This window comes from Equus przewalskii, chromosome 14 (genome assembly GCF_037783145.1).
Source record: "Equus przewalskii isolate Varuska chromosome 14, EquPr2, whole genome shotgun sequence".
NCBI classification, from domain to species: Eukaryota; Metazoa; Chordata; class Mammalia; order Perissodactyla; family Equidae; genus Equus; species Equus przewalskii.
The window spans coordinates 78472460-78496395 of NC_091844.1; the positions used below are offsets into that span (position 1 = coordinate 78472460).

A 23936-nucleotide genomic window follows, 5' to 3' on the forward strand; every position below is an offset into this window, starting at 1 on the left:
GTAGTCATCTTCTGAAGATTCCTGCTCATCTGTCTGGCTGACTGGACTTCCCTGAGCCAGGTGGGGCACTGGGAATATTCACCGAAGAATTTCTTCTTCTCTCTTAACTCTCTGAATCTTAATTTTCTCATCTCTTAATTGAGTATGATATGTAACTTCTAGCATTGTTGAGAGAATTCATAAAATATTGCGTATAAAGTGCCCTTGCATAGAAGGGTCTCAGTGGAAGTTACTTTCCTTTTTTGTGAGTTAGGGCTACATTGATACTTGCATAGTTGCTTCCTACAACTCTATCCCATTCTTTTTTTTTCAAAGATTTTTTATTTTTATTTTTCCTTTTTCTCCCCAAAGTTCCCCGCTACATAGTTGTATATTTTTAGTTGTGGGTCCTTCTAGTTGTGGCATGTGGGATGCTGCCTCAGCATAGCTTGATGAGCAGTGCCATGTCCGCACCCAGGATCCTAACCAGTGAAACCCTGGGCCGCCAAAGCGGAGTGGGCCAACCTAACCACTCAGCCACAGGGCCGGTCCCTATCCCATTCTTCAGATATGCCACCTCTCTAGGTGTTTGCCATCTCCACTGAGGGTTACTTGGAACCTTGAGCGTTTTCTACTCCCAGTGATTTCTCTTTTTTTAATTTTGTTAGTGAGAATGAAATTTGCATATATTTTATAAGTTAGCCAAGCTACCTTTTTGGTTCTCTAAATGGGAAGAATATCAAATTGTGAAGTCAGACAAACCTAGCTTGAGTTCTGAATTTTGAGATTTACTCTGTTCCTGTTGGCAAGTCCTTAAACTCTCTGACCCTCAGTGTACTTAGGTCTTTTTGACTGAAAATGTATGCATATTTTGTATTCTGTTCAGTTGTAGGTTTGTCCTTGTATTTGTACAGAATTTTATTCTTATGAAATTTTTATATTAGAAAAGAACACGTGTCCACAGCCACACCATACCCCCACCCACTGAAGTCCCCTTTGTGCTCTTCCTTGAGCCTATGCTGGCCCCTGGAGATACCCACTGTCCTGAATTTTGTGTTTATCGTTCTCTTGCTTTCTTTATAGTTTTACCGCTTACTCATATTCAGTTTTGCTGTTTGACTTTATGTAAATGGAGTCACACAAAAGACTCAGAAGAATTGCTTTGGGATGCATGTTTCTCCAGTTCACTCATTTTTAACTACTATTAGCATATTTTGTTTTATGAATATATTGTAGCATATTTATTCATTCTCCTGTAGATGGAAATTTGGTTTGTTTCCAGTTTTCTGATTATAAAAATAGTACTGTGGCAGAAATTATTGCGCACTCCTCTGATGCATTGTTCAGGAGTTTCTATAGGATATCTATAACTAGGAGTGGAGTCGCTGAATTGTCGGGTAAGTACATCTTCAACTTTACTAGGTAATACAGATGTTTTCCGGAGTGGTTCTACCAAATTACAGTCCTGTCAGCAGTGTATGAAAGTTTCTGTTGTTTCACATTCTTGTGAGCACTCTTGATGAAGTCAGATTTTTAAATATTTGCTGATCTGGTAGGTATAAAAGAATATCTCATTGTGGTTTTAATTTGCATTTCCCTGAGCAGTTTTTCGTGTTATTGGGCATTCATGCTTCGTCATCTGTGAAATGCTTTTTTATATCATTTCTTACGTTTTTTGGGTCTTTGGTCTTGACATTCTGTATGTGACCTGGATATTAATCCTGAGTCGATTGCATGCATGGTGAACATCATCTCCCAGCACATGACTTGTCTTTTTTTCCTTTGTAATTTACCTTTCAGGACTTATATTTGCATGTAGTTCCAAATGTTAAATAGTTTGAAAAACTGACTCTGCCACCCAATTCTTGCTTTCCAAAGATAACCATTTTTAGCTCTTTTAGTTGATTCCTTTGGATGTTATCATATATATAAATAAAATGCCTATGTTGTTACTTCTTGATTTCCCATTTTACATGCTACCTATTGACATGCCTTTATGGGAGATGAGGATTTATTTAGATTTCTCAGTCCACCACACATGTATACACACAGCCTTCTCTCGTTCTCCTGTTAATTTATATCATAATTTTATAGGATGAATATCATTATGGTTATGTAGATGCTATTCACAAGTGAGACAAGAAGCTTCTGTGGTGTTACCTTATTGCTTTTCCATTCTTATTTATTCATTCATTCACACAGCATTTATTCATTTCCTGTCCTGAGCCACGTACTGTTCCAGATGCTTGTGGTAATATCTTCCTTATGGAACTTACTTCTAGAGGTGGTAACAGACAACCAACAATGAACGTAAAGTATTTGAAGAACTGACAAGTGCTATAGGAAAAAATTGATCATGGGTTGGAGGACAGAGAGTGGCAGGGTGGGAGAGTAGGGTGTGGGTTGTAATTTTAAGTAGGGTAGCAAGTTACTCTCATTGAGAATGTGACATTTGCGTGAAGACCTGTATGTGCTCCAAGATCTGTACGAGATGAGGGTGTTAGTTATTTGAATATCTGGGAAAAGAGTATTTTATGAAGAGGGAATAGCCAAAGCAAAATGATTTGGGAGTGTAGTGGGCATTTTCTCGAAACAGCAAGGACGCCAGTTGGCTGAAGCAGACTGAGGAGTAGAGTAACAGCCAATGCCTGAGAGAGAGTGGTGAGAGCTAATCCTGCAAGGGCTTAGTGGGCTATGTAAGCCTAACTGGTGACTTCTTACCTTTATGTATTTGTTCTTCTGGTTAATAATCCTATTTTTTTTTAGTTTGCCAAGTTTTTAAGTATACTTACTATAGATTTAACCCTAAACTCATCCCCATTAGTGTAGATCTCTTTTTTAGTACATCATATACCTTAGGTATTCTCTAAGTTTCATCTTCTTGAAGAAGTATTTTTCAGAACTTTCTGACCTGCCCCCATTTGGCTTTGCACCTGCTGCATAGCCGTTTTCTTATAATTTCACCTCACTGTCATCCTGAGGATTGCTTTCATATTTCTCTTTTGCTGCATCATCTATTTCTTGGATCCCATGTTTATTTTTCTTTTTGCTTTATTTCACTGTTTTGGTGAACTTCTGTAACTTCCTGAGGAAGAATACATGAGAACCATATTTTTTGAGACCTTCTATGTCTGAAAATGGCTTTATTCTGTCTTCATGCTTAATTGGTAATTTGCCTGGATAAAATTGTAGGCTGGAAATAATTTTCCCTTAGAATTTTGAAGGTATTGCTCCATTGTCCTCTAGCTTTAGTATTGGTCTTGAGAATTCTAATGTCACTCTAGTATAAAACCCATTTTTCTTTTTTCTTTTTTTCTTTTCTTGTCCCCCTTCTCTCTGCAAGCTTTTATTTTTTATCCCCCAAGGTTCTCAAATTTGACCATCTTATGTTTTGGATACTTCAATTTGGATACTCACTTTTTGGAAAATTCATTAAATTACTCCTTTTTTTATTTTTGAGGAAGATTAGCCCTGAGCTAACTACTGCCAGTCCTCCTCTTTTTTGCTGAGGAAGCCTGGCCCTGAGCTAACATCCATGCCCATCTTCCTCTACTTTATATGTGGGACGCCTACCACAGCGTGGCATGCCACACGGTGCCATGTCCACACCCAGGATCTGAACTGGCGAACCACCGGCCGCCGAGAAGCAGAACGTGTGAACTAAACCACTGCGCCACCGGGCCGGCCCTAAATTACTTCTGAGCTGTTTCCTCCCCTCTGTTTTCTCTTTTCTCTCTGGAAAGTCTGTTATCTAGATACAGAATCTCCTGGACTCACTTTTAATTTTCTCAGTCTCTCTCTTTTTTCCTTTTTGTTTTTGTTAAAAAAGAGAAGTAGAAGATTATTTGAGTTTTTCCTATATAAATATATATATTTAATGAAGAAAGTTTGAAGCGTTTTTGAGATCTATTATAAATATAGTGAATTAATGATACATGTGATCCTATTTAGGAAAAAAGTCTGTGTTCTGGTTAATTTTTTCTGATATATTTTCTATTTTATTAATTCTTCTGTTCCTCATCTCTCTTTTAAACTAGTGTTTTTTGTTTCAATTGTTATATTTCTCGTTTCCAGAAGTTCTCTGTAGTTTTTTTTTGAGGAAGATTAGCCCTGAGCTAACATCTGCTGCCAATCCTCCTCTTTTTTTGCTGAAGAAGACTGGCCCTGAGCTAATATCCGTACCCATCTTCCTCTACTTTGTACGTGGGACGCCTGCCATGGCATAGCTTGACAAGCAGTGTGTCTGGCCACGCCCAGGATCCAAACTGGCAAACCCCAGGTCACCAAAGCGGAATGTGTGAACTTAGCTGCTGTGCTACTGGGCCAGCCCCTCTGTGTAGTTATTTTTAAGAATCTCTCTTAAGAGGGGAGAAAAGGTGGGCTGGCCCCGTGGCCGAGTGGTTAAGTTCACGCGCTCCGCTTCAGCAGCCCAGGGTTTTGCTTGTTTGGATCCTGGGTGTGGACATGGCAGCACTCCTCAGGCCCTGCTGAGACGGTGTCCTACATAGCGCAACCAGAAGCACTCACAACTAGGATATACAACTGTGTACTGGGAGGCTTATATTGAAACATTTCATTATATTTAAGCAAGGTTTTGCTCTTTGCTCTTTTAAGGACTTTTTTGATTTATTTAACTTGATTTTGTTTTTTTAAAGCATAGATATTAATACCTTACTTTCTTAGCACATATATACACTAAAAAAATTTTAATCTATTGCCCCTTAAAAAGTGTGTGTGTTTTGTCAGAGGAATTGTCTCTATTAGCAAGATTGATGAAGTAGAAAGTCTATTCTATCTTTAGCTGGCCTGCTTTCCATTACTTTCTTATTTACTGTGGCTTACTGAGTGTGACACACCATGTTATGTGTTGTGGGAGACGTAAAGATGGAGAGCAACCCTGACCTCAAGATCTCATATGCTTGAATGGGAAATAATATACACATATATTATATATGTATTTATATATCTAACATATGTAATGTCTAATATACATTTTTCTCTCTTTAAATATTTGTGTGCATATATATGTGTGTGTATATATTATATATGTGTATGTATATGTGTGTATACGTGTGTGTGAATGCAAGCTAGAAAGAAGTAAGGGCCTTAAAAGGGTGCAGATATAGTGATGTGGGGGTCCAGATAAAGGAGGTTATTACTTGAAGGATCAGGGAAGTATGGCAGGTGGCTTAACTTAAACTTGCTTTGGAGAGTGGATATGATCTGTCTGTGATGGGCATCTCAGACAAAGTAGCAGTGTGAACAGTGACAAGTGGAAGGAGATCTCAGTGTATTTTTGGGAAATTGAAAGTGGTGTAGCTTGACTGACACTGTAGAGTGTGTGTGGGAAGGGATGAGAGGTGATGGTCGTGGTGGGAGATAGGGCGTTGGAAAGGCAGGTTGAGGTCAGATAATTGGGAGCATTAAGTGACAGCCTATTCTTTAGGGAACTCAATTTATTTTTATTTTTATTTTTTGCTGTGGAAGATTAGCCCTGAGCTAACATCTGTGCCAGTTTTTCTCTACTTTATATGTAGGTCACCACCACAGCATGGCTGATGAGTGGTGTGGGTCCATGCCTGGGATCTGAACCCATGAATCCGGGCTGCCAAAGTGGAGGGTGCTGAACTTAACCACTATCCCACAGGGACAGCCCTGGGAGCTTAAATTTTTGAGATGAGGAAATATAATCAGTTATGCTTTGAGGAATGTTGATTCATTTGGGAGATACTAGAGGCTGAGTGATTCATAGATAGTAAATGTACTAGTTCAGGCCACATGCAACAGGGTCCTATTCATTTTCTTATGTAGAATTGTTATTCTATGTTTGTGCCACATTTTGGGCACTACTTATATATATATATGTATCACATTTCATTAATTTTCTTTTTCTATTTTGAAGAATAGGTCCTATTTCTCCAATTAGAATTTCAGATACTTGAAGACAAAGAATGTGTAGTGTAGGTCTTTGTAAAAGCCACAGCATCTAGTATAAGAGCTCTCTTGTTAATTGATACCTCTCCCTCTGTGGGCTCCTTGACTAAGTAATTCTCATTTTCCAAGTGGAGAAGAAAAATTATTATGTTTCTTTCTTTTGATTTTTCTCTGCCTCTTTTATTCTCTTGCATTTTATATTCTTGTCCATCACCCACATTTCTGTTTTATTTTTCTTTCCCCTTTTAAAAGAAGTGTATTTTATGTTTGAATCCTTTGCTGACTACTCCATTGTCTTGATTTATTACAGAGGTCAATATTTGATTTCTTTTTTCCTAGCAGTATTTCAAGAGAGTGAGTGGCGTTCACTTGGGACCATAGGTTTGAAATTATCACGCATTAAATAGTTATTACATGGTAACAATTTGTCATCAAGCAGACTACATTTATTACTTTTAATGCGGTCACTTTTGGGCCCAGGATCTAAGCAAATGAAGGTATTTTTGGGGGGTGGTCTCTAAGTAAAAATTTTGGAAAGGTAAATATATTATCAAGCCACAGAAGGAGGGCCGCTTCTTGGTTCTGCAGTCATATACAGTTCTCGATAGCAGTCAACTTGGAGATGGATGACTGCATTAAGGTTTCTGAATAAAAATTGTTATAAAGCAAGGAGTATGTGTAAGTGTCCTGTTGTGCATGACAATAATATTGCTAGGTTGTTTGTATTTTCCGTTATATGGTCTTTTTTAAATGAAAGAAGCTGAAATATTCATCACTTTTTTATTTATTTTCGGTTACTCTAGTAATGTGAGCCTGTGATATTTATCATCCACAAGGATTTTATGAATGTGAAATAAATCAGCCAGAGTGTAGTTGGGATAAATTGATAATATACAAACTCAGGGCTCTATGAAATTCATTGTTTTGCCTGATGCTGCGAGCACTGTTGAAGAAGAGAAATTGAGGTGGTAAATTGGGTAATATGAAACAAAAATTAATTGAGAAGTTTTGGGATAAGCTCTGCTGATTTTGACTGTTTTCTTTTTCGCATATCCTAACTCACAGCCTAGTGAACATATTTTATCCTCCCCGGACTTTCCCATATTCCAGTTCTGCTCCTCTTCTTACACCCACCCCAACACTTCCCTGCCTTCTCTTTTCTTTTTTTGGTGAGGAAGATTCTCTCTAAGCTAACATCCATTGCCAATCTTCCTCCTTTTTGGCTTGAGGAAGATTAGCCCTGAGCTAACATCTGTGCCAATCTTCCTCTATTTTGTTTGCGGGATGCCATCACCACATGGCTTTACGAGTAGTTTGTGTCTGTGCCTGGGATCTAAACTGTGCTGCCAAGATGGAGCACACTGGACTTAACCACTACACCATGGGCTGGGCCCTGCCTTCCCTTTTTTGTTCTTAGTATTCTCTTTGTTCTGTTAATTTTGGCTTAGATTGTACCCTGTTTCCAGCAAAGAGGAATCTCTTACTTCCTCTGTGTTCTTAGAGGGGACGGCATTAAACTTTCAGTACAGGTGGGTACCATGCTTGGTGGGTGGTGGACAGATGTAGTACCTGCCTTCTGGGAGTGTGCAGTCCGTTTGGGGAGTCATCACAAATAAGGGCACTTAATGTGAATTAAGTTCAAATACAATACTTTATCTGTTGTATTTACTTTTACGATTTTTTTCCTTCTTCTTCTCCCAGAGTCCCCCAGTACATAGTTGCATATTTTAGTCGTAGGTCTTTCTAGTTCCTCTCTGTGGGACACCGCTTCAGCATGGCTTGAAGAGCGATGCTAGGTTTGTGCCTGAGATCCGAAGTGTCGAAACCCTGGGCCACTGAAGTGGAGTGCGTGAACTTAACAACTTGGCCTTGGGGCTAGCCCCTTTTGTATATATTTTTAAATGACACAAGTGCTTTCAACAGTATTTAGCTTTCTAAAAAAAATTTTTATTTTTAAAAATTGTTTTACTTTTTAAATTTTTTAGTTGAGTTCATAATGGTTTACATCATTGTGAAATTTAAGTTGGACATTATTTCTTGTCTGTCACCACATAGATGCTCCCCTTCACCCCCTGTGCCCACCACACATCCCCCTTCCCCTGGTGACCACTGAAGTGTTTTGCTTGTCCATGTGCTTGTTTCTATTCCACATACAAGTGAAACCATTTGATGTTTGTCTTTCTCAGTCTGGCTTATTTCGCTAACCATAATTCCCTCCAGGTCTTTCCATGTTGTTGCAAAAATGATGAATTTGTCTTTTTTTCTGGCTGAGTAGTATTCCATTGTGTGTGTGTGTGTGTGTGTGTGTGTATGTATATATATACACACACCCCACATCTTCTTTATCCAATCATCAGTCTATGGGCACTTGGATAGTTTCCGTGTCTTGGCTATTGTGAATAGTGCTGCGATGAACATAGGGGTACATATGTTACTTTGGATTGTTGATTTCACGTTGTTTGGGTAGATACCCAGCAGTGGGATAGCTGGGTCATAAGGTAGTTCTATTTATAGTTTTTTGAGGAATCTCCACACTGTTTTCCATAGTGGCTGCACCAGTTCGCATTCCCACCAGCAGTGTATGAGGGTTCCCTTCTCTCCACACCCTCTCCAACATTTGTTATTTTTAGTCTTAGTGATTATAGCCACTTTAACAGGCATCAGGTGATATCTTAGTATAGTTTTGATTTGCATTTCCCTGATGATTAGTGATGTTGAACTTCTTTTCATGTCTTTATTGGCCATCTGTATATCATCTTTGGAGAAATGTCTGTCTATATCCTCTGCCCATTTTTTTGATCGAGTTGTTTGTTTTTTTATTGTTCAGTTGTGTGAATACCTTATATATTATAGAGATTAACCCCTTATTGGATATGTGATTTGCAAAAATTTTCTCCAGTTGGCAAGTTGTCTTTTGGTTTTGATCCTAGTTTCTTTTGCCTTGCAGAAGCTCTTTAGTCGGATGAAGTCCCACTTGTTTATGTTTTCTTTTGTTTCCTTTGTCTGAGAAGATGTGGTATTTGAAAAGATCCTTTTAAGCTCAGTGTCAAAGAGTGTGCTACCTATCTTATCTTCCAGGAGGTTTATAGTTTCAGGACTTATACCTTCAAGTCTTTGATCCATTTTGAATTTATTTTTGTGTATGGCGTGAGGTAATGGTCTACTTTCATTCTTTTGCATATGGCTGTCCAGTTTTCCCAGCACCATTTATTGAAGAAACTGTCTTTTCCCCATTGTATGTTGTTGTCACCTTTGTCGAAGATTAGCTGTCTGCAGATGTGTGGTTTTATTTCTGGGCTTTCAGTTCTGTTCCGTGGGTCTGTGTGCCTGTTTTTGTACCAGTACCATGCTGTTTTGATCACTGTGGCTTTGTAGTCCATTTTGAAGTCAGGGGTTGTGATGCCTCCAGCTTTGTTCTTTTTTTTTTTTCTCAGTATTGCTTTAGCAATTCGTGGTCTTTGGTTGCCCCATACGAATTTTAGGATTCTTTATTCTATTTCCGTGAAGAATGTCATTGGGATTCTGATTGGGATTGCACTGAATCTGTAGATTGCTTTGGGTAGTATGGACGTTTTAACTATGTTTATTTTTCGAATCCATGGGTGTAGAATCTCTTTCCATCTCTTTATGCCATTATCTGTTTCTTTCAATAATATCTTATTGTTTTCATTATATAAGTCTTTCGCCTCCTTAGTTAAATTTTTTCCTAGATACTTTATTTTTTTTTGCAATTGTAAATGGAATTGTGTTCTTGAGTTTGCTTTCTGTAAGTTTATTAGAATACAGAAATGCGATTGATTTTTGCAAGTTGGTTTTGTACCCCGCAACTTTACTGTAGTTGTTAATTATTTCTGATAGTTTTCCTATGGATTCTTTAGGGTTTTCTCTATTTAAGATCATGTTGTCTGCAAACGGAGTTTCACTTCTTCCCTCCCTATTTGGATTCCTTTTATTCCTTTCTCTTGCCTAATTGCTCTGGCCAAAACCTCCAGTACTATGTTGAATAAGAGTAGTGAGAGTGGACCTCCTTGTCTTGTTGCTGTTCTCAGAGGGATGGCGTTCAGCTTTTCCCCATTGAGTATGATGTTGGCTGTGGGTTTGTCATATATGGCCTTTAATTATGTTGAGGTAATTTCCTTCTATCCCCATTTTGTTAAAGAATTTTTATCATTAATTGCTGTTGGATCTTATCAAATGCTTTCTCTGCATCTATTGAGGTGATCTTGTGGTTTTTATTCCTCATTTTGTTAATGTGCTGTATGACATTGATTGATTTGTGGATGTTGAACCATCCCTGTGTCCCTGGAATAAATCCCACTTAATAATGATGTATGATCTTTTTGATGTATTGCTGTATTCTAGTTGCCAATATTTTGTTGAGGATTTTTGCTCTATGTTCATCAGTGATACTGGCCTGTAGTTTTCCCTTTTTGTATTGTCCTTGTCAGGCTTTGGTATCAGTGATGTTGGCCTTGTAGAATGTGTTAGGAAGCTTCCGTCTTCCCTAATTTTTTCGAATAGCTTGGGAAGGATGAGTGTTAAATCCTCTCTGAAAGTTTGGTAGAATTCCCCAGGGAAGCCGTCTGGTCCTGGGCTTTTATTCTTTGGGCTGGTTTTGGTTACTGTTTCAACCTCTTTCCTTGTGATTGGCCTATTCAGATTCTCTATGTCTTCTTGATTCAGCTTTGGGAGGTTGTAAGAGTCTAAGAATTTATCCATTTCCTCTAGATTGTCCATTTTGTTGGCATATGGTTTTTCATAGTATTCTCTTAGAATCCGTTGTATTTCTGTGGTATCCATTGTTATTTCTCCTCTTTCATTTCTAATTTTATTTATCTGAGCTTTCTCTCTTTTTTTCTTTGTAAGTCTGGCTAGGGGCTTCTCAGTTTTATTTATCTTCTCAAAGAACCAGCTCTTTGTTTCATTGATCCTTTGTACTGCCTTTTTTGTTTCAATAGCATTTATTTCTGCTCTGATTTTTATTATTTCTCTCCTTCTGCTGGCTTTGGCCCTTGTTTGTTCTTCTTTTTCTAATTCAATTAGGTGTAGTTTGAGATTGCTTATTTGGGATTTTTCTTGTTTGTTAAAGTGAGCCTGTGTTGCGATGAATTTCCCTCTTAATACAGCCTTAATGCAGCCTTTTGCTGCATCCCATATGAGTTGGTATGGTATGTTTTCATTTTCATTTGTCTGCAGATATTTTTTGATTTCTCCTTTAATTTCTTCAATGATCCATTGATTGTTCAATAGCATGTTGTTCAGTTTCCACATCTTTGTCCTTTCTCAATTTTTTTCTTGTAGTTAATTTCTAACTTTATAGCATTGTGATTGGAAGAGATGCTTGTTATTATTTCAACCTTCTTAAATTTATTGAGGCTTGCCTTGTTTCCCAATGTATGGTCTATTCTTGAGAATTTTCCATGCACACTTGAAAAGAATTTCCATTCTGCTGTTTTTGGATGGGGTATTCTATATAAGTCTAAGTCCATCTTATCTAGCTTTTCATTTAATGCCACTGTTTCCTTGTTGATTTTCTGTCTGGATGATCTGTCCATTGATGTGAGTGGAGTGTTGAGATCCCCTACTATTATTGTGTTATTATTAATGTCTTCTTTTAGGTTTGTTAATAGTTGCTTTATGTAGTTTGTTGTTCCTGTGTTGGGTGCATACATATTTATAAATGTTTTCTTCTTGATGGAATGTCCCTTTGATCATTATATACTGCCCCTCTTTGTCTCTCTTTACCTGTCTTATCTTGAAGTCTACTTTGTCTGATACAAATATTGCCACACCTGCTTTCTTCTTTTTGCCATTAGCTTGGCGTATCTTCTTCCATCCCTTCACTCTGATCCTGTGTTTGTCATTGGAGCTGAGATGTGTTTCTTGGAGGCAGCATATTGTTGGCTCTTGTTCTTTAATCCATCTTGCCACTCTGTGTCTTTTTATTGGAGAATTCAATCCATTTCTGTTTAGGGTGATTATTGATACATGAGAGCTTAATGCTGCCATTTTATCACTCATTTTCTCCTTCTCCTGCCTTTCTTTTGTTTCTCAGCCTGTGTATTTTGGTCTACCAATTGAGTTATGTAGTTTTTTATGTTGTGTTTCCTTATTTTCTCCTTATTATCTGTGTCTCTCTTCTGCTTTTTTATTTAGTGCTTTCCCTGAGGTTAGTATTCAAGATCTCGTGGATAAGATAGTCCCTTTTCTGATGGCCTCTAATTTCCTTTGACTAAACCAATTCAGTCCCTTTCCTCTTCCCCTCCTAAGTTGTTTTTCTCATGTCTTACTCTGTGTTACGAGTTTGTGATTAAAATGACAAGATTATCTTTGTTTTTGGTGTTTTCCTTCCCTTTGTCTTTAATGCTATACTTGAGTATTTGCTATCCTATTATGATTCTGTCTGCCTATTTAACTCCTTACTCCATGCTTTGTAACCCCTTTCTACCTTTTTTGTTTTCTCAAATATGTGGGCCCTCTTGAGGATTTCTTGTTGGGGGTGTCTTGTGGCTACGAACTCCCTTAGCTTATGTCTGTCTGGGAAAGTTTTTATTTCTCCATCATATCTGAAGGATATTTTTGCTGGATAGAGTATTCTTGGCTCAAAATTTTTGTCCTTCAATGATTTAAATATGTCATTCCAGTCTCTCCTATCCTGTAAGGTTTCTGCAGAGAAATCTGCTGAAAGTCTGATGGGGGTTCCTTTGTAGGTTATTTTCTTTTTCCTTGCTGTCCTTAATATTTTTTCTTTGTCATTCAGTTTTGCCAGTTTCACTACTATATGCCTTGCAGTAGGTCTTTTTACATTGACGTAGTTAGGAGATCTGGTAGCCTGTTCCACATGGATTTCCTTCCTAGGTTTGGGAAGTTCTCTGCTATTTTTTCTTTGAACAAGCTTTCTACTCCATTCTCTTTCTGTTATTCTTCTGGAATACCTATAATTCTCATGTTGCGTTTCCTAATTGAGTCGGTTATTTCTTGGAGATTTCTTCATTTCTTTTTATTCTTAGTTCTTTCTCCTCCTCTATCTGGAGCATTTCAGCATGTCTGTCTTTGATTGTGCCGACACGCTTCTCCATGGTGTCTGCTCGAGCATTCAGGGAACCCATATTTTGTTTTACTTCTTCCATTGTGTCTTTCATCTCTAATATTTCTGATTGATTCTTCTTTATAGTTTCAATCTCTTTTGTGAAGTAGCTCCTGAACTTGCTGAATTATTTCTCTACATTCTCTTTTATCTCGTTGAGTTTTTTGATGATAGGTATTCTGAATTCTTTGTCATTTAGATTACATGTTTCTGTGTCCTCAGGACTGATTTCTGGGTACTTGTCATTTTCTCTCTGGTCTGGAGATCTAATATAGTGTTTGATATTGCTAGAGGGAGGTCTGTTCTTTTGCTTCCTAGTGTTATTTGGTTGCAGTTACCACCTATTGCCACTGGGTAGGGGTCAAGAACCATGTATTCTGAGCCCTCTGCTTTCAGCCAAAATCCCAGGGGCTGTAGCCACGCTGAGCAGGTGGCTGGGAGGGGCACTTTCTGCTGCATGTTCTTGGTGCTTTCTGCTTCCACTCTCCTGGGGTGTTGACTGGAAAAGGTCACCCCCTGCAAAAGCTTTCACCCTGGTAGAGGGCTTCCCTCTAGGCTGCAAGGGTCCTTGGGAGTTCTTGATGTTCCTGGGAATGACCGTCCCCTCCTCCATTCCTTCCCTCTCAGAGGCCTCCTTTGTTCCTGGATCACAGTCTTTAAGGGGAGGGAGCGAAGTTCTCTCTTACCCCATTCCACTTCCTCCAACGGGAGGTCCAGTCTCTCCCCCTTCTGTCATATGGCTGTGTGGGTCTCTCCAGCATTTTTTGTGTTGTGTTGGGATGTACTCCATTGGATTATGGACATTTTTTTTGTTGTATATAGGAGTGGAAAGATTTCTGTGAGACCTCACTCTGCCATGATGCTCATGTCACCTCTTTGTTTTTTTTAAGATTTTGTTCCTAATTTCATTGTAAGTTTCTACAAGCAAAATCTGCCTTATTCAACTTTGAATGTCCAGCAGTTCCTTGATAACTACACAAAGATAATTAGTGTTTGAAGGTAACTTCTTCTAGACCCTAATTTACATCTCAACGAAGACAAAAGATAGAAAACATGCATTCTTTTTGGGCCCTTTTCCACCCATGCTCAGAATCCTGGATGACTCTTTGATACTGACTTGAACTGTGTAATTCCATGATTTTTAGTAAATGTATAGAGTTTTACAACCACTACTACAATAAAGTTTTAGAATATTTCCATTACTCCTAAAAATCTCACATGCCTGTGAGTTTTATGGAATGTAAATCATACTTCTGTAAAACTGTGATAAATAAAGGGATAAATAGGAAGAAACAAAGGCCCTTTAAACAGGCTTTCATTTGAACGCTTTTATCTTTACGTTAAAAAAGATACTGAGGTTTATGTTAAGAAAGGCACTCATGGTTCATACAGTCTATGGAGAAGAACTGTGATTGATAAATACTGTATGTCATGGTTGTACAAAGGGAGAATCCAAACATCTGAATGATTAAAAAAATTTTTATTTCTCTTAGTCAGCTGTGCTTTAGGCCAAATACAGATTCGACAGAAAGAACTTGAGACGACATTTATGGGAAATAATAAACTATGGTGTCTGATCACCTTAAAGTAGATTACAATCAGATTACAAACTACTCTGGCTGAAGAGTAGTTAAGTAGTTGCATTCCAAGCATGCACTCATAGGGCCTGCTACTATTCTGGGGAAGGCTCAGAAGATGGAATAGGACATGCCTTTAGAAAGCTGTTCATTTTAGGGGAGACTGAGGAATGCCTTTAAGTAATGGCATCCTGAAATGTTAAAGGGCTGTGCTTTATGTATACATACTGATTTGATCATCTCATGTGGGTTTCTGATTTCCCCTAAACAAAATCTTAAGCTTTTAAATATGTGAGTTCTTTACCCTCATGGAATAAAGGGATTATTCCAAATAAGTAGCTAGTACTTAGTGGGGAATCAGAAATGCTTGTTGTGTGAATGAGCTCTCAGGTGACATGATGATAACTTCACTGGCATGAAATGGAAGGCAAACAATCTTGGGCATGGAGTGGGAAGGGGATGCAGTAGAGGATACAGAAAGGACACAGTGTCTTCTTAACACATCACCCTTGTCTAGGGAAAAGTAGCTTGGCCCCACAAATATTTAAATTTGATCCAGTGGAGAAGATAGTGTTGAGAGTTTCCTACCTTAAAGGTTTACCCAGGGGCAAAGGCAAATTTTGTTCTCCTCCTATGAGGTGTAAGTTCCATCTACACTTATGATATGCTTTCCGAAGCTAATCAGTGAACTTTCACAGCCATTACATTGCCATAAAATTGCCTGTCTTTCTCCCTGGTTCCTAAGGTCATATATATTCTGTGAAAATCAGAGTATTGATATGTGCAAAGATACACTATATTGACAGCTGGAGGAGCAGTTAGGTATAAATTGCATTAAGAAATTTTTCAGCAGTCCTAACTAGATAAGATTAATAATTTTGTGAAGGATTGCTTCTAGAAAAGGAATGAGTGCTGTAGTCATGAGCATTGCTGATTATCTCCCACTGCAGTGAGAGAGTGCATTTGGCCTTTGATAATGTAGGGGCTATTGGCATTTGAGAGATTAATGTGCAGCCTTGTACCTGGGAACTATGAATGTCAGTAGTCTAGTTGACCTTATATTAATGAGTTTTTCATTTTGCCTCTCAATTTCTCATTCCTCCAGTGTGAGAAAATTCTTCTTTCCATAAGCTCACGTTGGTTTTTTGGAGAGAAATGAAGAGGCACTGTTGTCTGTGGAGAAAGCTGCATTGTCTTGGTAGAGGTGACAGCCCTTAGGTGTGAATTAAGGGACTTGCTGAGCTCACAGACTTAGTTTTTTGGTTTCACAGGCATTTATTTCTGGGGAGGCAGGGAAGTGGAGAGTCATGGCTACACCCTGTCATCTGTTTTTGTCCAGAATGTGTTCCTGATAGGTAGATAAGTGATTCAGTAGTATCTTGGTTCTTAGCAGCCTCAAGGTGGCTATCTTTCAAGTAGAAGACAATGCCTTATAAGCTTGACCCTTTTTTGCCTAGTGTTGAAAAGGATAAATTATTGGAAATCAGCTTTGACCCCTCCATCACTCCTACGTTTGGAGAATCTTTGATAGGAGGGGCTAGTTCTCATCAAGGTACGGTTACATTTAAATGCACTTTGAAGACCTTTATAAATTTTTGAATCTCTTCAGCTGGTAAATCAGTCAACCAACCAATCAATCTCTTTCTCTCTTTCCGAGTGTTTTGGATGTAGTTTAACTTGATATGGTGACTTTATATGTCAGTGAATTTTATTAATCATAGGCAAGATATTTTGTACTTTGGTTATACTTTTTCTTTTTCCTCCTGTCTATAAGAACTATTCCACAATCCCTCTGCAAAGATTTATGGAAATACAGTTTTAAGAAGTAACTGGGGCCAGATTGAATTTCTTCTATTTGGAATGGTGCTAACTGTTGTGGATCCCTCTTGGGAATAGAGAGCTGAAAGAAGACTGTTGAGTTACTTCTAGCCTATTTTATAGGAATGATGCTTAATTATGTTTTATAGAAAAATAGAAAATTTCAAAAAGTTATATCTTTGTCGTAACCAAATGAATACTGGATTAGGAGGCAGATCTGAATTCTTTTCTTGGTTGTGCTACTTATTAGCTGTGTAACCTCGAGGCAAGGCATTCTTTCTGGACCACATTTTGCTGGCACTGCACTGGGCACAGACAGTAGATGGTGTTTTAGCAAGCTGCTCGGCTCCTAAGGAGGTCTAGGGTAGACTAGTAGGTGGTGTTTAACAGAGATGATTGTGGTAGGGAGTTTGGTGGCAGGCATCCTGGGAAGACCACTGTCAGGGGTACCTGGAAGGCACCAGTTAGCAGGGTTCAATAGAGAGGGGAGCTAGGGTTCAAAGGCAAGACTCTTTTCCTGGGAGAACAAGTTTGAGAAGGACTTCAAAAATTAAACTACTGGTATTAGAATAGAAGGTGAGAGTTTGGTTTCAGAACCTGGGCAGTTCTGAAATCAAGATACAACGTAGACATGGAATGGGGCAGAAAGGTGGATGCTGAACATGTGCTCTTACCATGAAGTTGCTTAAGTCCACCATAAGGATTGGGGGGGAGCCAAGTCTTCAGCTGATGATCATTGGTATCAGCTGTGGGGTGAGGGAAGGAACCAGGGGTGAGAACAGTTAAGAAATCTGAATTAATTTATTCGTTAGTATTTTTATTGATATTCTCTTTGCCAGGCTAGTGGTTCTGAACAAGGTGTGGACAACAGAATCACCGATTGAGAATTTTTTAAAAATATGCATACCTAGGCTGTACTCTCAAAGGCTTGATCAGGTGTGGGATGGGATCCTAGCATCTGTTTTGGTAAGAGGTTCTGTAGGGGATTCTGACATGAACCCCTGCCGCCCTGCACCCCCCCCCCCCCCCCCACCATGCTTTCCCCATTCCTTGAGAACCCTTGTGCCAAGGTTCTGGGAAATTAAATAAAATAAATAAGCTATCCTTGCCTTTGAAGTTGCCCTAATGAAGGATAGGAATAAATTTCATTTTACAGGCCGCCTCCCTTCTGTTGGTTGTAGCTGCCTAGAGTACTGTGGGGCCAGGTCTGAGCCCATCAGGAGCTGACTGGTGTGTAACACAGGTATAGAAGTAGCAGAGCTGGCTGTTTTTCTTCTCTTTCTATGCATGTTGGTGTGTGTGTGTGTTTATTCTGTCTCTATAAATGTTCCTTGGAAGCCTATGGCTTGCCGGTCAAACTGCTAAGGCATGGGCAGGGTGTATGGATGACAAAAATGAGTGAAAAACAAGTTCATGCATCAAGATTTGATGCTTAGAAAGAAACGGTTTTCTACAACTTAGCATTTCTTTATCTCGGTCCATAGTCTGGCTTTGTAGACCAAGAAAACAGAATTTGTCAACTTGCAGAGAGTGTTACCACCCTCAGGAGCTAACCAAGCTCGAAAGATTGACGTAAAAAAAAGCTCCACATAAATATAATCAACTGATCTTTGGCAAAGGAGCAAAGGCAATAGAGGAGCAAAGATAGTCTTTTCAACAAATAGTGCTAGAGCAACTGGGCATCCACATGCAAAAAAAAATCTAGATAAGCCCTTACACCCTTCACAGTTATTAACTCAAAATGGGTCACAGACTTAAATGTAAAACACACAACTATAAAACTCCTGGCAGGTTACATAGGCGAGAACCTAGATGACCTTGGGTATGGTGGTGACTTTTTAGATATAATGCCAAAGGCATAAACTCTGAAAGAAATAATTGATAAGCTGGACTTCATTAAAATTAAAAACTGCTGCTCTGCAAGTGACAATGTCAAGAGAATGTGAAGATAAGCCACAGACTGGGAGAAAATATTCACAAAAGACACATGTGACACGCGATAAAGGACTGTTGCCCAAAATAGACAAAGAACTCTTAAAACTCAACAGTAAGAAAACAAACAACTCAATTAACAGATGGACCGAAGACCTTAACAGACACCTCACCAAAGAAGATATACAGATGGCAAATAAGCATATGAAAAGATGCCCTGCATCATATGTCATCAGGGAAATGCAAATGAAAACAACAATGAAATACCCCTACACACCTATTAGAACGGCCAAAATCCAGAGCTGTAATTGACAAATAAAATTGTAAGATATTTAAAGTGTATAACGTGGTGAGTTGATATATGTATACATTGTGAAAGGATTCCCTCATCGAGTAAATTAAAACGTCACCTCACACATTTACTTCGTGCCATTAGAACTTTTATGCTCAAATTCTACTTTTCATGAACTTCTAATTGACATATGTATTCGTTCTTTATATATATGTTAGCTAAAGAATGTGTGTCTACATATGTTAAAAACACCACGGATGCAATACTGCCAACACTCCTGTACTCTAGTTTGATGTGGGACAAGTAACAAGGGCATGCACTCAATCCGTAAGAGCACGTTTATTCAAGAGCATCTGCCCTTCCAAAACCTGTGTCTGTCATTTTGTAGCCCAGATGACAGTTAAGGGTCACCGCTATGGTCTTGGCAGCCCGGAAATTACTCCTTTCTGATGTTATTTTTTATTCTACTTACTCTGTGTCTCCCCAAAATGTGGCAGGTATGTGTGTGATGGTTTTAGGTAGTATGTACATAAGTCGTTTTTCTTTTCTTCTTTTTTTTTTTTGAGGAAGATTAACCTGAGCTAACGTCTGCTGACAATCTTCCTCTTTTTTTCGCTGAGGAAGACTGGCCCTGAGCTAGCATCTGTGCCCATCTTCCTCTACTTTATATCTGGGACGCCTGCCACAGAATGGCTTGCCAAACAGTGCCATGTCTGCAGCCGGGATCCAAACTGACGAACCTTGGGCCACCAAAGCGGAATGTGTGAACTTAACCACTGCGCCACTGGGCCGGCCCCCCGTATATAAGTTGTTTTTATTTAATTTTAATTTTAATTTGTGTAAAAAATCCATGATGTCACAGAGAGTAGTGATTACAACAAAGCTAAATTGAAAAGAAAATTGTGTTGACTTTAAATAAATGAATAAAGAAAAAGATGTTATGAATAATAGTTTTTTTTTCTTTTTCTTTTTTTCTGGTGAGGAAGATTGGCCCTGAGCTAATATCTGTTGCCAATTTTCCTCTTTTTGCTTGAGGAAGATTGGCCCTGAGCTAACATCTGTGCCCATCTTCTTCCATTTTGCGTTTGGGTGGCTGCCACAGCATGGCTTGAGAGGTCTGTGCCCGGGATCTGAACCTGTGAACTCTGGGCTGCTGAAGTGGAGCATGCCAAACTTAACCACTATGCCACTGGGCCAGCCCCTAAATAATAGTTTTTGTATGCGAAAAATCATTTGAAAGTGGTACACCAGTGTCTGAAGTTTGGGACATACTTCCTGCCTTAATTTTTTTTCGAGTGTTCATTGCTAGAATATAGAAGTACAATTGATTTATGTATATTGATCTTGTATCCTGCAACCTTGCTGAACTTGATTAATTCTAGTAGATTTTTGGTGGAATTCCTTGGCCGTTTTTTTCCTTTCCTACTCTGTATATTCTTTATAGGCGACCTTAACCAAACTCTTAAATGCATATGTGATATCTCCGAAATTTGTATCCTATAAGTTACTCCTGGGCCACAGAGCTATTTTATCCATCTGCATACAGAACACCCTTTCCTGGATAGCTCACAAGTACCTCATACTCATTATATTCTAACTGCATTAGTCATTTTTTACCTCCAAATCTGCATTTTCTTCTGTATTCCCAAATCTCTATACAGAGCATTTCCACCAGGCCAAAATCTGAGATTCACCTTAGATAACTCTCTTAACTTATTCTTATGAATCTTTAAGACTTATTGATTCTTCTTCTCTAATATATCTCAAGTCTATCTCCTCGTCTCCATTTCTGCTGCCGTCCTTATAGTTCGGACACTTATCACTTTTTTATCCAATTTGTTATCAAATGTGTTCCCTCCTTCCTGTCTGATCCTCCTTTACTTTGTTTTCTAATATGTTTCTAGCAAGGAATACAGATCTTAAAATGCAAGTCTGATTATCTAATTAAAAAATCCTTCTCTAATTTCCTTAGCCATTGGGATAGAGATATAACTCCTTAGTTCAGTATTAGAGACATTTTCTAGTTTGGCCTTTAACCTATCTAGCCGCCTGTCACACCCCCTCATGCTTCTTTGCTATAGACCCACCATTGGCACACTTTTTCTGTAAGAGGCTGGATGGTATCTGTTGGAACTACTCAACTCTTCCATTGTAGTATGAAAGCAGCCATAGACAATAGGTAAATGAATGAATGACTGTGTTCCAATAAAGCTTTATTTACAAACATAAGAGGTGGACCAGATTTGGTCCATGGGCTGTAGTTTGCTGACCCCTCCTCTAGATGACTCTAGACGTTTGTGAATTCTTGCATTTCTCAAAATGTCCTTGTTCCTTAAGGTCTTTATACTTGTTTTCTCCTCTGCCTGGAACATTGTTCTTGGTTTTTTCCATCTGTCTATCTGCTATATAATGTTTGATTGGGCTGACCCTTTAGACTCCATCTTTATGCTGCTAAGAAAGAATACATTCATTTTGTTCAATAGGTAATAGTTTATTAGGCTGTGGCCTCCCTGAGGGCCAGCACCCTGTCTTAGTGCTGTATCGTCAGTGCTCAGCGCCATGCTTTGCATGGAGCATCTCAGTAAATTTTGATTCAATTGTTAATGTTTATTTGGCTTGGCCAAAACATATAACGAAGGGAAAAAGCAACACTGATATGCACTGGAATGTAAACTTATGAGGGCAGGACTTTATCTGTGTTACTTCTAGCTCTATTTTTATTACTTAGAACAGGGTCTGGCACATAGGGTGCTCAGTAAATATTTGTTGAGTAAATGAGTGAAAGCCTGACTTTGGAAGAATTAAAATTTAAGAGCTCAGGTTGAACAGTTGCATGGATAGAAGTCCTGAGACAGGTTTTTTCCAACTTTTCTTGGGTAAAATTACAGTCTTCTTATTAACCCACAAGACTAAATTTCTTGAGGCAGAAAAGTCAGTTCCCTTATACAGTATTTCCTACACTGCTGGCACAGTACCTTGCAAATGTCAGGCACTCCCTAAATAGATATTGAATTGACCTGAAGTTAAGATTGTAATAGAGGAAATTAACTTTATAGAGCCTTCACTGATTACCATTACTTACATATACTGAATCCCAGTCTTCGCTTTCTTTAAGAGGGTGTCATAACTGCTCTTGTGTTGATGGAGAAACTGAAGCTCCTAGAGGTTAAGAAACTTTTCTAAGATAGCATGACTGTTAAGTAGTAAACTCATGTCATCTGATACCAATGCTCAGTAGGCTTTTCTCTGTACCAGGGGTTGGCAGACTATGGCCTGTGGGCCAAATATGGCCTGTTTTTGTATGACCGATAAGCCAAGAATGGATTTTACACTTTTTTAAATGTTTGAAAAAAAAATCAAAAGAATATTTTATGACTCATGGAAATTAATGAAATTCACATTTTGGTGTCCATAAATAAAGTTTTATTAGAACATAGCCACACGCTCTCTCTCTTTTTAGCATAGTGTCTGTGCTTTTCTGCACTTTGACAGAAACTCGTTATGAAAGAGACCATATGGCCCATGGAGCCTAAAATATTTATTGTCTGGCCCTTTACGGAAAGTGTTTCCGACTTCTGTTCTCTGCCAGCCAACCCTCTACCTGAGTGTGCGTCCAGTTCTGCTTGGCAGGCGTAAAGTAAGGAGTATTGGACTCTATAGATTTTCCTATACCTCTTGATTCTAAATTATGAATTGTATTTTAAGCGCTTTATAACCAGCTGCCACTCAATTTTAAAAACATTAAATGCCAATTATCAAATTGCCAGGAAAATGAAATGACTTTTTTACTGAACTCACCAGTCTCTAATAGTGCTTTTTCCATCCAAGAAAAATTCTCATGTTTTGTCTTTAACAATTAACCTTTCAATATAATCAGTTTCCTGTGATCATCCTTAAGCATGTGTTGACTAAAGAGTGTGATGCTTCATAATCTGATTTATAGTGACCCGTGTTCTCTAGAGCTCAGATTATAGATTCAAGCACAGTGTAAAGCTGTGCATTCTCGAAGTGTGGTCCCTATGCCAGTAGCATCAGAATCACCGGGAGAGGTTGCTAGAAATGCAGATTCTTGGACTCGACTCTAGACCTCCTGAGTCAGACCCCTGGAGGAGGGGCTCAGCAATCTGTGGTTTTACAAGTCCTCTTGGTGATTCTAACGCGTACTTATGTTTGAGAACATTGATGTAAAGAGTCACTATTTTGTATGTTTTCTTCTTATAAGCTCTTGATCTGATAATAAAGATAACTAGAATTTTAAATATTGAGCTAGTAAGATTTTTGTAGTCACGAATGCTTAAGATATACTAACATGAATTAAAATTGGGAAAATTTCAATTATCCCAAGAGATGAATGGCTTCTAGTTGTGTGGCAGTTAGGTAACATTTTCTTGAGCCCTTATTTGCAGGCATGATCGTAAGCATTTTTAAATTTTGGGACGTGTATTTTTCTTCTTGCTTGCTTTCTTCTTCTCTTGTATTTTTTTTCTTCCTTGCTGGTTGTATGCCGCAAGCCCATTGGTCATTAGGCAGAGTATAATAATAGTATCTTGCTCTATTATTTCAAACCAGCTTCCTCAGCTTTAAAGAGTTTTAGCCACTAGATGGCAGATTCTTCCAACAATTGCTAGATTGGAGAACATTCTTAATAAACCATTTATAATTCCTGGAGTGCATTTGTAGTGTCACGTCTAGCTCTCCCAGTGCATCAGTAGTATCATGTCTGGTGTGATCCTTTGGGGCAGGCATTCTGTCCCTACCTTCCTTTCCTCAGATGGCCTTGACCACCCCCTTATTACTGCCTTTGGTCTGCTCTGGCCTTTGCCTTTCCCCCTGCTCATTTAATTCACGGCTCCTTGGGGTTTTTGCCACATCAGTCACAGTTTGTTTTTGTTGTCTGATACCTATGTTCCTGCTTTGAGTTTTAGACTCTTCGAATGTCAGAGCTGGAAAAGAGTTTCATCGGTCATTTGGCTCATCCTCTTCATTTCTCAGGTGGGAGAACTGAAGCCTGGAGAGGTTAAGCCAAGGACAAGGACTGTGTCTTATTTATCTTTATGCCCCTGTACTTCTTCGCACATAGTGCACAGACAGACGTTTCCTGAGTGAAACGACTGGTACATGCTGTGAAGGGTGCACACACCATCTCTGTGCCTGGGTGGCTCAAGTTTAACAGTGGAGGCAGGCTTTAAACAACTGTGATAGGACAGAAGGAAGAAGGTGATGAGTGCCCAGGAACGAGCAAGGTAAGCCATTTGCATTGTTAAGGGCCCCCTGGAGCTTCTGTCCTGCTCCTCCTGCTTGTCTTTTATAGGCTGGT

General features: G+C 38.8%; 1 protein-coding gene across 1 annotated transcript in view; it reads left to right on the top strand.

Annotated features, from left to right (window-relative positions):
- NBAS (NBAS subunit of NRZ tethering complex) overlaps positions 1–23936 on the top strand; it is a 331777-nt gene that overhangs the window by 25969 nt on the left and 281872 nt on the right. The gene's annotated exons all lie outside the window — the stretch shown is intronic.